This window comes from Cherax quadricarinatus, chromosome 98, assembly GCF_038502225.1.
Source record: "Cherax quadricarinatus isolate ZL_2023a chromosome 98, ASM3850222v1, whole genome shotgun sequence".
In the NCBI taxonomy this organism is placed as follows: domain Eukaryota; kingdom Metazoa; phylum Arthropoda; class Malacostraca; order Decapoda; family Parastacidae; genus Cherax; species Cherax quadricarinatus.
In genome coordinates, this window is record NC_091389.1 from 6,062,979 (window position 1) to 6,078,257 (window position 15,279).

The window sequence follows — 15,279 nt, forward strand, 5'->3', positions numbered from 1 at the left end:
ATTATCACAAAAAGTTACATGTTATAACTGTTTGAAATCAGGGAATGTTTTCGTAAACACCTTGTATTGTGCGTTACACTGAGAGTTAGTGCTCAATATATCGTTACACCGAGTGTTATTGCTCAATATATTGTGTTATACTGAGTGTTAGTGTTCAAAGCCTCAAATGTAGTGACCATCAACAACAACAATAAAACCTCAGTTGTTGTGACCCTCAACAATACCAGCAACAATAAAGCCTCAGTTGTGGTGACCCTTGACAACAACAACAAAAAAAGCCTCATTTGTGGTGACCCTTATCAACAACAACAATAAAGCCTAAGATCTGGTGACCCTTAACAACAACAACAACAATAAAGCCTCAGTTGTGGTGAACCTTAACAACAACAATAACAAAAAAAAAACTCAGTTGTGGTGACAACAACAATAAAGCCTCAGTTGTGGTGACCCTTAACAACAAAAACAACAACAAACCTCAGTTGTGGTGACCCTTAACAACAACTATAACAACAACAAACCTCAGTTGTGGTGACCCTTAACAACAACAGTTTTAGTTTAATATGTTTATTATGCACCCCATACCCATCCTGTGGGCGGTAGTCAAAAGATTACAGAGGTACATAATGGGTCCAGGGACTGGACTCCAAAGTTTTGATAGCTGAGCAAGTTACAGAGGTAATGAATTCACAATTTACAAAGGTAATGAACTCACAATTTACAAAGGTAATGAACTCCAGGTAGGTCTAGTCACAATCATGTATGTGTCACAATCATTGTATGTGTGTGTGTGTGTGTGTGTGTGTGTGAGAGAGAGAGAGAGACTCAGCAATCAACATTTGCACCAATAACTCACTACAGTTGTGACCGGGTGTGGAAGTGTGAATTGCTCATTACTCTAAAATTTGTTCATGATTGCAGCCATGTATAAACGTAAGTAACCATTCTTACAGTATTCATTACCTTTGTAACTTGTGAGTTCATTACCTTTGTAACTTGTGAGTTCATTACCTTTGTAACTTGTGAGTTCATTACCTTTGTAACTTGTGAGTTCATTACCTTTGTAACTTGTGAGTTCATTACCTTTGTAACTTGTGAGTTCATTACCTTTGTAACTTGTGAGTTCATTACCTTGTACCTAGTTCAGCCATCAAAACTTTGGAGCCCAGTCCCTGGACCCATTGTGTACCTCTGTAACCTGTAAATACCTTTGTAACTTGTTAACAACAACAACAACAACAACAAACCTCAGTTGTGGTGACCCTTAACAACAACAACAATAAAGCCTAAGATCTGGTGACCCTTAACAACACCACCACCAACAACAACATCAAGTCACGTTTATAAAGTTTTTCTTAATTATTTCTTAATTATTGTGAATGTCTGAAGCTCTGGAGTAACTACCACTACAACATATATTTGTGAGGTAAGTAAACACTCTCTCATGTTCTTATTTATTACCTTAATGTGATAAATAACCGGAAATAATGATAATAATGATGGTCACTTCATTACCAACACCACAACTTTACTAACTATGGAAGTTACACTTAAGTTCAGTTACCTGGAGTTTACCTGGAGAGAGTTCCGGGGGTCAACGCCCCCGCTGCCCGGTCTGTGACCAGGCGGCCTGGTGGATCAGAGCCTGATCAACCATGCTGTTACTGCTGGCTGCACGCAAACCAACGTACGAGCCACAGCCCGGCTGGTTAAGAACCGACTTTAGGTGCTTGTCCAGTGCCAGCTTGAAGACTGCCAGGGGTCTGTTGGTAATCCCCCTTATGTGTGCTGGGAGGCAGTTGAACAGTCTCGGGCCCCTGACACTGGAAGCGAGTATTGTACCTTGTGGAACACTGGGAGCCAGTACTGTACCTTGTGGAACACTGGGAGCCAGTACTGTACCTTGTGGAACACTGGGAGCCACTACTGTACCTTGTGGAACACTGGGAGCCAGTACTGTACCTTGTGGAACACTGGGAGCCAGTACTGTACCTTGTGGAACACTGGGAGCCAGTACTGTACCTTGTGGAACACTGGGAGCCAGTACTGTACCTTGTGGAACACTGGGAGCCAGTACTGTACCTTGTGGAACACTGGGAGCCAGTACTGTACCTTGTGGAACACTGGGAGCCAGTTCTGTACCTTGTGGAACACTGGGAGCCAGTACTGTACCTTGTGGAACACTGGGAGCCGGTACTGTACCTTGTGGAACACTGGGAGCCGGTACTGTACCTTGTGGAACACTGGGAGCCGGTACTGTACCTTGTGGAACACTGGGAGCCAGTACTGTACCTTGTGGAACACTGGGAGCGAGTACTGTACCTTGTGGAACACTGGGAGCGAGTACTGTACCTTGAGGAACACTGGGAGCCAGTACTGTACCTTGTGGAACACTGGGAGCCAGTACTGTGCCTTGTGGAACACTGGGAGCCAGTACTGTACCTTGTGGAACACTGGGAGCCAGTACTGTGCCTTGTGGAACACTGGGAGCCAGTACTGTACCTTGTGGAACACTGGGAGCCAGGACTGTACCTTGTGGAACACTGGGAGCCAGTACTGTACCTTTTGGAACACTGGGAGCCATTACTGTACCTTGTGGAACACTGGGAGCCAGTACTGTACTTTTCGGAACACTGGGAGCCACTACTGTACCTTGTGGAACACTGGGAGCCAGTACTGTACCTTGTGGAACACTGGGAGCCAGTACAGTACCTTGTGGAACACTGGGAGCCAGTACTGTACCTTGTGGAACACTGGGAGCCAGTACTGTACCTTGCGGAACACTGGGAGCCACTACTGTACCTTGTGGAACACTGGGAGCCAGTACTGTACCTTGTGGAACACTGGGAGCCAGTACTGTACCTTGGGGAACAATGGGAGCCAGTACTGTACCTTGTGGAACAATGGGAGCCAGTACTGTACCTTGTGCAACACTGGGAGCCACTACTGTACCTTGTGGAACACTGGGAGCCAGTACTGTACCTTGTGGAACACTGGGAGCCAGTACTGTACCTTGTGGAACACTGGGAGCCAGTACTGTACCTTGTGGAACACTGGGAGCGAGTAATGTACCTTGTGGAACACTGGGAGCCAGTACTGTACCTGTGGAACGCTGAGAGCGAGTACTGTACCTTGTCGAACACTGGGAGCCAGTACGGTACCTTGTGGAACACTGGGAGCCACTACTGTACCTTGTGGAGCACTGTGAGCGAGTAATGTTCCTTGTGGAACACTGGGAGCCAGTACTGTACCTTGTGGAACACTGGGAGCCAGTACTGTACCTTGAGGAACACTGGGAGCCAGTACTGTACCTTGTGGAACACTGGGAGCCACTACTGTACCTTGTGCAACACTGGGAGCCAGTACTGTACCTTGAGGAACACTGGGAGCCAGTACTGTACCTTGTGGAACACTGGGAGCCAGTACTGTACCTTGTGGAACACTGAGAGCCAGTACTGTACCTTGTGGAACACTGGGAGCCAGTACTGTACCTTGTGGAACACTGGGAGCCAGTACTGTACCTTGTGGAACACTGGGAGCCAGTACTGTACCTTGTGGAACACTGGGAGCCACTACTGTACCTTGTGGAACACTGGAAGCCAGTACTGTACCTTGTGGAACACTGGGAGCCAGTACTGTACCTTGTGGAACACTGGGAGCCAGTACTGTACCTTGTGGAACACTGGGAGCCAGTACTGTACCTTGTGGAACACTGGGAGCCAGTACTGTACCTTGTGGAACACTGGGAGCCAGTACTGTACCTTGTGGAACACTGGGAGCCAGTACTGTACCTTGTGGAACACTGGGAGCCAGTACTGTACGTTGAGGAACACTGGGAGCCAGTACTGTACCTTGTGGAACACTGGGAGCCAGTACTGTGCCTTGTGGAACACTGGGAGCCAGTACTGTACCTTGTGGAACACTGGGAGCCAGTACTGTACCTTGTGGAACACTGGGAGCCAGTACTGTACCTTGTGGAACACTGGGAGCCAGTACTGTACCTTGTGGAACACTGGGAGCCAGTACTGTACCTTGTGGAACACTGGGAGCCAGTACTGTACCTTGTGAAACACTGGGAGCCACTACTGTACCTTGTGGAACACTGGGAGCCAGTACTGTACCTTGTGCAACACTGGGAGCCACTACTGTACCTTGTGGAACACTGGGAGCCAGTACTGTACCTTGTGGAACACTGGGAGCCACTACTGTACCTTGTGGAACACTGGGAGCCAGTATTGTACCTTGTGGAACACTGGGACCCAGTACTGTACCTTGTGGAACACTGGGAGCCAGTACTGTACCTTGTGGAACACTGGGAGCCAGTACTGTACCTTGTGGAACACTGGGAGCCAGTACTGTACCTTGTGGAACACTGGGAGCCAGTACTGTACCTTGTGGAACACTGGGAGCCAGTACTGTACCTTGTGGAACACTGGGAGCCAGTACTGTACCTTGTGGAACACTGGGAGCCAGTTCTGTACCTTGTGGAACACTGGGAGCCAGTACTGTACCTTGTGGAACACTGGGAGCCACTACTGTACCTTGTGGAACATTGGGAGCCACTACTGTACCTTGTGGAACACTGGGAGCCAGTACTGTACCTTGTGCAACACTGGGAGCCAGTACTGTACCTTGAGGAACACTGGGAGCCAGTACTGTACCTTGTGGAACACTGGGAGCCACTACTGTACCTTGTGCAACACTGGGAGCCAGTACTGTACCTTGAGGAACACTGGGAGCCAGTACTGTACCTTGTGGAACACTGGGAGCCAGTACTGTACCTTGTGGAACACTGAGAGCCAGTACTGTACCTTGTGGAACACTGGGAGCCAGTACTGTACCTTGTGGAACACTGGGAGCCAGTACTGTACCTTGTGGAACACTGGGAGCCAGTACTGTACCTTGTGGAACACTGGGAGCCACTACTGTACCTTGTGGAACACTGGAAGCCAGTACTGTACCTTGTGGAACACTGGGAGCCAGTACTGTACCTTGTGGAACACTGGGAGCCAGTACTGTACCTTGTGGAACACTGGGAGCCAGTACTGTACCTTGTGGAACACTGGGAGCCAGTACTGTACCTTGTGGAACACTGAGAGCCAGTACTGTACCTTGTGGAACACTGGGAGCCAGTACTGTACCTTGTGGAACACTGGGAGCCACTACTGTACCTTGTGCAACACTGGGAGCCAGTACTGTACCTTGAGGAACACTGGGAGCCAGTACTGTACCTTGTGGAACACTGGGAGCCAGTACTGTACCTTGTGGAACACTGAGAGCCAGTACTGTACCTTGTGGAACACTGGGAGCCAGTACTGTACCTTGTGGAACACTGGGAGCCAGTACTGTACCTTGTGGAACACTGGGAGCCAGTACTGTACCTTGTGGAACACTGGGAGCCACTACTGTACCTTGTGGAACACTGGAAGCCAGTACTGTACCTTGTGGAACACTGGGAGCCAGTACTGTACCTTGTGGAACACTGGGAGCCAGTACTGTACCTTGTGGAACACTGGGAGCCAGTACTGTACCTTGTGGAACACTGGGAGCCAGTACTGTACCTTGTGGAACACTGGGAGCCAGTACTGTACCTTGTGGAACACTGGGAGCCAGTACTGTACCTTGTGGAACACTGGGAGCCAGTACTGTACGTTGAGGAACACTGGGAGCCAGTACTGTACCTTGTGGAACACTGGGAGCCAGTACTGTGCCTTGTGGAACACTGGGAGCCAGTACTGTACCTTGTGGAACACTGGGAGCCAGTACTGTACCTTGTGGAACACTGGGAGCCAGTACTGTACCTTGTGGAACACTGGGAGCCAGTACTGTACCTTGTGGAACACTGGGAGCCAGTACTGTACCTTGTGGAACACTGGGAGCCAGTACTGTACCTTGTGGAACACTGGGAGCCAGTACTGTACCTTGTGGAACACTGGGAGCCAGTACTGTACCTTGTGGAACACTGGGAGCCAGTACTGTACCTTGTGGAACACTGGGAGCCAGTACTGTACCTTGTGGAACACTGGGAGCCACTACTGTACCTTGTGGAACACTGGGAGCCAGTATTGTACCTTGTGGAACACTGGGACCCAGTACTGTACCTTGTGGAACACTGGGAGCCAGTACTGTACCTTGTGGAACACTGGGAGCCAGTACTGTACCTTGTGGAACACTGGGAGCCAGTACTGTACCTTGTGGAACACTGGGAGCCAGTACTGTACCTTGTGGAACACTGGGAGCCAGTACTGTACCTTGTGGAACACTGGGAGCCAGTACTGTACCTTGTGGAACACTGGGAGCCAGTACTGTACCTTGTGGAACACTGGGAGCCAGTACTGTACCTTGTGGAACACTGGGAGCCAGTACTGTAACTTGTGGAACACTGGGAGCCAGTACTGTACCTTGTGGAACACTGGGAGCCAGTACTGTACCTTGTGGAACACTGGGAGCCAGTACTGTACCTTGTGGAACACTGGGAGCCAGTACTGTACCTTGTGGAACACTGGGAGCCAGTACTGTACCTTGTGGAACACTGGGAGCCAGTACTGTACCTTGTGGAACACTGGGAGCCAGTACTGTACCTTGTGGAACACTGGGAGCCAGTACTGTGCCTTGTGGAACACTGGGTGCCAGTACTGTACCTTGTGGAACACTGGGAGCCAGTACTGTACCTTGTGGAACACTGGGAGCTAGTACTGTACCTTGTGGAACACTGGGAGCCAGTACTGTACCTTGTGGAACACTGGGAGCCAGTACTGTACCTTGTGGAACACTGGGAGCCAGAACTGTACCTTGTGGAACACTGGGAGCCAGTACTGTACCTTGTGGAACACTGGGAGCCAGTACTGTACGTTGAGGAACACTGGGAGCCAGTACTGTGCCTTGTGGAACACTGGGAGCCAGTACTGTACCTTGTGGAACACTGGGAGCCAGTACTGTACCTTGTGGAACACTGGGAGCCAGTACTGTACGTTGAGGAACAATGGGAGCCAGTACTGTGCCTTGTGGAACACTGGGAGCCAGTACTGTACCTTGTGGAACACTGGGAGCCAGTACTGTGCCTTGTGGAACACTGGGAGCCAGTACTGTACCTTGTGGAACACTGGGAGCCAGTACTGTGCCTTGTGGAACACTGGGAGCCAGTACTGTACCTTGTGGAACACTGGGAGCCAGTACTGTGCCTTGTGGAACACTGGGAGCCAGTACTGTACCTTGTGGAACACTGGGAGCCAGTACTGTGCCTTGTGGAACACTGGGAGCCAGTACTGTACCTTGTGGAACACTGGGAGCCAGTAATGTACCTTGTGGAACAGAGCTTTTCACCGTAGCTGCCTCGGACTTTACTCTGTTGACTACACATAAGTTCAGTTACTCTTAAGTTCAGTTAGACTTAAGTTCAGTTACTCTTAAGTTCAGTTAGACTTAAGTTCAGTGGCCTGGTAGACAAAGCTTCACACACTGAGGGTCCAGTTTGATTCATAAGAAAGAAGGAACTCTGCAGGAGACCTACTGGCCAGGCATGTGTAAGTCACCTCTCAGCCATTGACCTAAGCTAGTCAGGTCCAGGTCACATTCACTTGAAAAGGAAAATGTTTATTTCCTTGCAAAGCTAGTTTATTGTGCAAACCATATCCATCCTGTGGACGGTAGCACAAGAACATATCAATCCTGTGGACGGTAGCACAAGAACATATCAATCCTGTGGACAGTAGCACAAGAACATATCCATCCTGTGGACGGTAGCACAAGAACATATCAATCCTATGGACAGTAGCACAAGAACATATCCATCCTGTGGACGGTAGCACAAGAACATATCCATCCTGTGGATGGTAGCACAAGAACATATCAATCCTGTGGACAGTAGCACAAGAACATATCCATCCTGTGGACGGTAGCACAAGAACATATCCATCCTGTGGACGGTAGCACAAGAACATATCCATCCTGTGGACGGTAGCACAAGAACATATCCATCCTGTGGACGGTAGCACAAGAACATATCCATCCTGTGGACGGTAGCATGAGAACATATCCATCCTGTGGACGGTAGCACAAGAACATATCCATCCTGTGGACGGTAGCACAAGAACATATCCATCCTGTGGATGGTAGCACAATAACATATCCATCCTGTGGATGGTAGCACAAGAACATATCCATCCTGTGGATGGTAGCACAAGAACATATCCATCCTGTGGACGGTAGCACAATAACATATCCATCCTGTGGACGGTAGCACAAGAACATATCCATCCTGTGGACGGTAGCACAAGAACATATCCATCCTGTGGACGGTAGCACAAGAACATATCCATCCTGTGGACTGTAGCACAAGAACATATCCATACTGTGGACGGTAGCACAAGAACATATCCATCCTGTGGATGGTAGCACAAGAACATATCCATCCTGTGGACGGTAGCACAAGAACATATCCATCCTGTGGACGGTAGCACAAGAACATATCCATCCTGTGGACGGTAGCACAAGAACATATCCATCCTGTGGACGGTAGCACAAGAACATATCCATCCTGTGGATAGTAGCACAAGAACATATCCATCCTGTGGACGGTAGCACAAGAACATATCCATCCTGTGGATGGTAGCACAAGAACATATCCATCCTGTGGACGGTAGCACAAGAACATATCCATCCTGTGGATGGTAGCATAAGAACATATCCATCCTCTGGACGGTAGCACAAGAATATATCCATCCTGTGGACGGTAGCACAAGAACATATCCATCCTGTGGACGGTAGCACAAGAACATATCCATCCTGTGGACGGTAGCACAAGAACATATCCATCCTGTGGACGGTAGCACAAGAACATATCCATCCTGTGGACGGTAGCACAAGAACATATCCATCCTGTGGACGGTAGCACAAGAACATATCCATCCTGTGGACGGTAGCACAAGAACATATCCTTCCTGTGGACGGTAGCACAAGAACATATCCATCCTGTGGACGGTAGCACAGGAGCATATCCATCCTGTGGATGGTAGCACAAGAACATATCCATCCTGTGGACGGTAGCACAAAAACATATCCATCCTGTGGACGGTAGCACAAGAACATATCCATCCTGTGGACGGTAGCACAAGAACATATCCATCCTGTGGATGGTAGCACAGGAGCATATCCATCCTGTGGACGGTAGCACAAGAACATATCCATCCTGTGGACGGTAGCACAAGAACATATCCATCCTGTGGACGGTAGCACAAGAACATATCCATCCTGTGGACGGTAGCACAAGAACATATCCATCCTGTGGACGGTAGCACAAGAACATATCCATCCTGTGGACGGTAGCACAAGAACATATCCATCCTGTGGACGGTAGCACAAGAACATATCCATCCTGTGGACGGTAGCACAAGAACATATCCATCCTGTGGACGGTAGCACAAGAACATATCCATCCTGTGGACGGTAGCACAAGAACATATCCATCCTGTGGACGGTAGCACAAGAACATATCCATCCTGTGCACGGTAGCACAAGAACATATCCATCCTGTGGACAGTAGCACAAGAACATATCTATCCTGTGGACGGTAGTACAAGAACATATCCATCCTGTGGACGGTAGCACAAGAACATATCCATCCTGTGGACGGCAGCACAAGAACATATCGATCCTGTGGACGGTAGCACAAGAACATATCCATCCTGTGGATGGTAGCACAAGAACATATCCATCCTGTGGACGGTAGCACAGGAGCATATCCATCCTGCGGACGGTAGCACAGGAACATATCCATCCTGTGGACGGTAGCACAAGAACATATCCCTCCTGTGGATGGTAGCACAAGAACATATCCATCCTGTGGACGGTAGCACAAGAACATATCCATCCTGTGGACGGTAGCACAGGAGCATCTCCATCCTGTGGACGGTAGCACAAGAACATATCCATCCTGTGGACGGTAGCACAAGAACATTCTCAGTAGTAGTAACCAGTTACCAGTCTCAGTAGTAGTAACCAGTTACCAGTACCGTCTGACTCAACGATCAACCGTCTCTTGAGTCACGGTCTTTCATATTGTGCTGACCTCAGCAGTATTCAAAGACCTACTGGGTACTGGGCAGCCGGCGAGCCAGTGTTACGAGTGGAAGCAAGGAGATAGGTACGGCTGGCGGGCATTCTCCACATAACAGTAATTATACGTATAACAGCCTACGTGAGTATTTCTACCCTAATCCACGTATCGAACTCCCACGTGATCCACTCCACCGAGTTTGTTCATTCCTCCAGTAGGAAAGAACTGATACCCTTATTCCAGAACAAACAACCTACTGGAAGGTTAGCTAGATGGACCTTGACTATCCAAGAGTTCAATCCCACCTTTGAGCATTTACCTGGCAAGTCAAATGTAGTCGCAGATGCCTTATCGCGACATGTTAGTATAGTAACTGCAGACCCTCCATTTAGTGCTGGAGATGTAAAGAATGCTCAACGAACAGATCCCATGTGGTCTGGTGTGATTCGATTCCTGCTCCAGGAAGATCTTATTCTGACTGTGAAGCCGCCAGCACCCATCAGTGACTTTCTCATGAACCAAGAATTACTGTATCGAACAGCCGAGTTGGGTACTCCAAGCAGAAGAGTATACCAGTTAGTAATTCCACAGTCACTAGTGAATGTAGCTTTACAGCTAGTTCACGATGTACCAGGTGTTGCACACCCTGGTATGGATCGTTCAGTAAAACAAGCCAGATTAAAATACTTTTGGCCTCGTATGGCAACTGATATTTCTGAGTATGTTAGGAAATGTAGTGTCTGCATGCAACATAAAGGCAATGCTAATGGTCCTAATCCAATCCAAGTGTATCCAACTACTAGCGAACCTTGGGAAAGAGTTGCGCTAGATTTGTTAACTAATTTCCAATGTTCCCTCCAAGGTAACAAACATCTGTGTGTTATGGTAGACCATTTCACCAGATATTGCGAGTTAGTTCCTATTGCAGATAAGACTGCCGAGACAGTAGCTAAAGCGTTTAAAGAACGCATTATCTGCAGGCATACCACTCCTAAGTCCCTAGTAACAGATAATGGAGGTGAATTCTGTAATGAAATTCTTGAAAATTTGTGCACCTTGTACAAGATCTCTAAATCCACCATTGTTCCTCATCATCCTGCCAGCAATGGGTTAGCGGAACGAACCAATAAGAAAGTACTTGATGTCTTGAGAGCCACTATCAATCCCAATAGTGAAACTTGGGATGAAGTTATACCTGATGTGCAGTGTGCTATAAATTCTGCTTACAATGTTTCTATAGGTGACACTCCACATTATGCATTGTATGGTGTAGATAAACGTTTGCCTTATGAGTTGTTGTATTCTAATCCGAAACCAAATTACAACCCTGATGATTTCGTAGCAACTCGTACCAGCTTAGCTCAAAGTGTTTTTAGAAGAATCCGTGAAACACTTCATAAATCAACAGCTGAATTTACAAGAGTCGCAAATACTCGAGTAAAGCCATCAAAAATCAAAGTAGGTTCGAGAGTTATGCTGACTAACTTTAACAAATCGTCTGCAATGCCAAAGCTTGATCAAAAGTTTGTTGGTCCTTATCGCGTAGTTGAACATATCACTGGTAATAAGTATAAGGTTAGAGAGATTAGTACTGGTCAGTATAAAGAATCGCATTTGGATCATATGAAGTTAGTATGTGATGATAATGACGTTCCAACCCAGACTAATGTGACAGACTCTGACAATCCTCCTGATCCTGTACTCTCTTCCTCTGATACTCAGTCAGATGATCAACCTGAATGTCGTTATTCCCTACGTACACGATAGGTATTGAGAAATCCTCAAGTATCATTTGTAACGCCTACTTCAGATTTGCCTCAAATACAGCATGAGTTAGCCTATGCTACAGAGTTTGATCCTCCCAGAGATGACACCCATTCTGCATATGCCAATCTTACCCTAGCAGAGTTGGGGTTAAATGTAAATAACCTGTATAGATGAATAATTACAGTATCAACTTACTGTATTCAAGAATTTTTTTTTTTGTGTTCGTGTTCTCTCCGCATTCTGAGAGTTAACAGTCTAGATTTGCGTGCACCGAATCTGCCTTTCTGTTATATCCATCCTGTGGACGGTAGCACAGGAGTATATCCATCCTGTGGACGGTAGCACAGGAGTATATCCATCCTGTGGACGGTAGCACAGGAGTATATCCATCCTGTGGACGGTAGCACAGGAGTATATCCATCCTGTGGACGGTAGCACAGGAGTATATCCATCCTGTGGACGGTAGCACAGGAGTATATCCATCCTGTGGACGGTAGCACAGGAGTATATCCATCCTGTGGACGGTAGCACAGGAGTATATCCATCCTGTGGACGGTAGCACAGGAGTATATCCATCCTGTGGACGGTAGCACAGGAGTATATCCATCCTGTGGACGGTAGCACAGGAGTATATCCATCCTGTGGACGGTAGCACAGGAGTATATCCATCCTGTGGACGAGTAGCACACAGGAGTATATCCATCCTGTGGACGGTAGCACAGGAGTATATCCATCCTGTGGACGGTAGCACAGGAGTATATCCATCCTGTGGACGGTAGCACAGGAGTATATCCATCCTGTGGACGGTAGCACAAGAGTATATCCATCCTGTGGACGGTAGCACAAGAGTATATCCATCCTGTGGACGGTAGCACAAGAGTATATCCATCCTGTGGACGGTAGCACAGGAGTATATCCATATCCAAGAGTATATCCTGTGGACGGTAGCACAAGAGTATATCCATCCTGTGGACGGTAGCACAGGAGTATATCCATCCTGTGGACGGTAGCACAGGAGCATATCCATCCTGTGGACGGTAGCACAGGAGTATATCCATCCTGTGGACGGTAGCACAAGAGTATATCCATCCTGTGGACGGTAGCACAAGAGTATATCCATCCTGTGGACGGTAGCACAAGAGTATATCCATCCTGTGGACGGTAGCACAAGAGTATATCCATCCTGTGGACGGTAGCACAAGAGTATATCCATCCTGTGGACGGTAGCACAAGAGTATATCCATCCTGTGGACGGTAGCACAAGAGTATATCCATCCTGTGGACGGTAGCACAGGAGTATATCCATCCTGTGGACGGTAGCACAGGAGTATATCCATCCTGTGGACGGTAGCACAGGAGTATATCCATCCTGTGGACGGTAGCACAAGAGTATATCCATCCTGTGGACGGAGCATATCCATCCTGTGGACGGTACCACAGGAGTATATCCATCCTGTGGACGGTAGCACAAGAGTATATCCATCCTGTGGACGGTAGCACAGCACAAGAGTATATCCATCCTGTGGACGGTAGCACTGTGGAGGAGTATATCCATCCTGTGGACGGTAGCACAGGAGTATATCCATCCTGTGGACGGTAGCACAAGAGTATATCCATCCTGTGGACGGTAGCTGTGGACGGTAAGAGTATATCCATCCTGTGGAGGGTAGCACAGGAGTATATCCATCCTGTGGACGGTAGCACAGGAGTATATCCATCCTGTGGACGGTAGCACAGGAGTATATCCATCCTGTGTAGGGTAGCACATCCATCCTGTGGAGTATATCCATCCTGTGGACGGTAGCAGCAAGAGTATATCCATCCTGTGGACGGTAGCAGCAAGAGTATATCCATCCTGTGGACGGTAGCACAAGAGTATATCCATCCTGTGGACGGTAGCACAGGAGTATATCCATCCTGTGGACGGTAGCACAGGAGTATATCCATCCTGTGGACGGTAGCACAAGAGTATATCCATCCTGTGGACGGTAGCACAGGAGTATATCCATCCTGTGGACGGTAGCACAAGAGTATATCCATCCTGTGGACGGTAGCACAGGAGTATATCCATCCTGTAGCACAAGAGTATATCCATCCTGTGGACGGTAGCACAGGAGTATATCCATCCTGTGGACGGTAGCACAGGAGTATATCCATCCTGTGGACGGTAGCACAGGAGTATATCCATCCTGTGGACGGTAGCACAGGAGTATATCCATCCTGTGGACGGTAGCACAGGAGTATATCCATCCTGTGGACGGTAGCACAGGAGTATATCCATCCTGTGGACGGTAGACGAGTATATCCATCCTGTGGACGGTAGCACAGGAGTATATCCATCCTGTGGACGGTAGCACAAGAGTATATCCATCCTGTGGACGGTAGCACAGGAGTATATCCATCCTGTGGACGGTAGCACAAGAGTATATCCATCCTGTGGACGGTAGCACAGGAGTATATCCATCCTGTGGACGGTAGCACAAGAGTATATCCATCCTGTGGACGGTAGCACAGGAGTATATCCATCCTGTGGACGGTAGCACAGGAGTATATCCATCCTGTGGACGGTAGCACAGGAGTATATCCATCCTGTGGACGGTAGCACAGGAGTATATCCATCCTGTGGACGGTCGCACATCCTGTGGACGGAGTATATCCATCCTGTGGACGGTAGCACAGGAGTATATCCATCCTGTGGACGGTAGCACAAGAGTATATCCATCCTGTGGACGGTAGCACAGGAGTATATCCATCCTGTGGACGGTAGCACAAGAGTATATCCATCCTGTGGACGGTAGCACAGGGCACAAGAGTATATCCATCCTGTGGACGGTAGCAAGAGTACATCCATCCTGTGGACGGTAGCACAGGAGTATATCCATCCTGTGGACGGTAGCACAGGAGTATATCCATCCTGTGGACGGTAGCACAAGAGTATATCCATCCTGTGGACGGTAGCACAAGAGTATATCCATCCTGTGGACGGTAGCACAAGAGTATATCCATCCTGTGGACGGTAGCACAGGAGCATATCCATCCTGTGGACGGTAGCACAGGAGTATATCCATCCTGTGGACGGTAGCACAAGAGTATATCCATCCTGTGGACGGTAGCACAGGAGTATATCCATCCTGTGGACGGTAGCACAGGAGTATATCCATCCTGTGGACGGTAGCACAGGAGTATATCCATCCTGTGGACGGTAGCACAGGAGTATATCCATCCTGTGGACGGTAGCACAGGAGTATATCCATCCTGTGGACGGTAGCACAAGAGTATATCCATCCTGTGGACGGTAGCACAAGAGTATATCCATCCTGTGGACGGTAGCACAAGAGTATATCCATCCTGTGGACGGTAGCACAGGAGTATATCCATCCTGTGGACGGTAGCACAAGAGTATATCCATCCTGTGGACGGTAGCACAGGAGTATATCCATCCTGTGGACGGTAGCACAAGA

The 15,279-nt window shown here is 48.3% G+C and overlaps 1 protein-coding gene across 1 annotated transcript in view; it reads left to right on the plus strand.

The window, feature by feature from the left end:
• Nucleotides 1–1,313: 1,313 nt before the first annotated feature.
• The window catches only part of LOC128702503 (zinc finger protein OZF-like), a 44,338-nt gene continuing 30,372 nt past the window's right edge, over nucleotides 1,314–15,279 (plus strand). The window contains exon 1 of the mRNA XM_053796771.2: nucleotides 1,314–1,423. The gene's annotated coding sequence lies outside the window, so the exon portion shown is untranslated. The remainder of the gene's footprint in view (nucleotides 1,424–15,279) is intronic.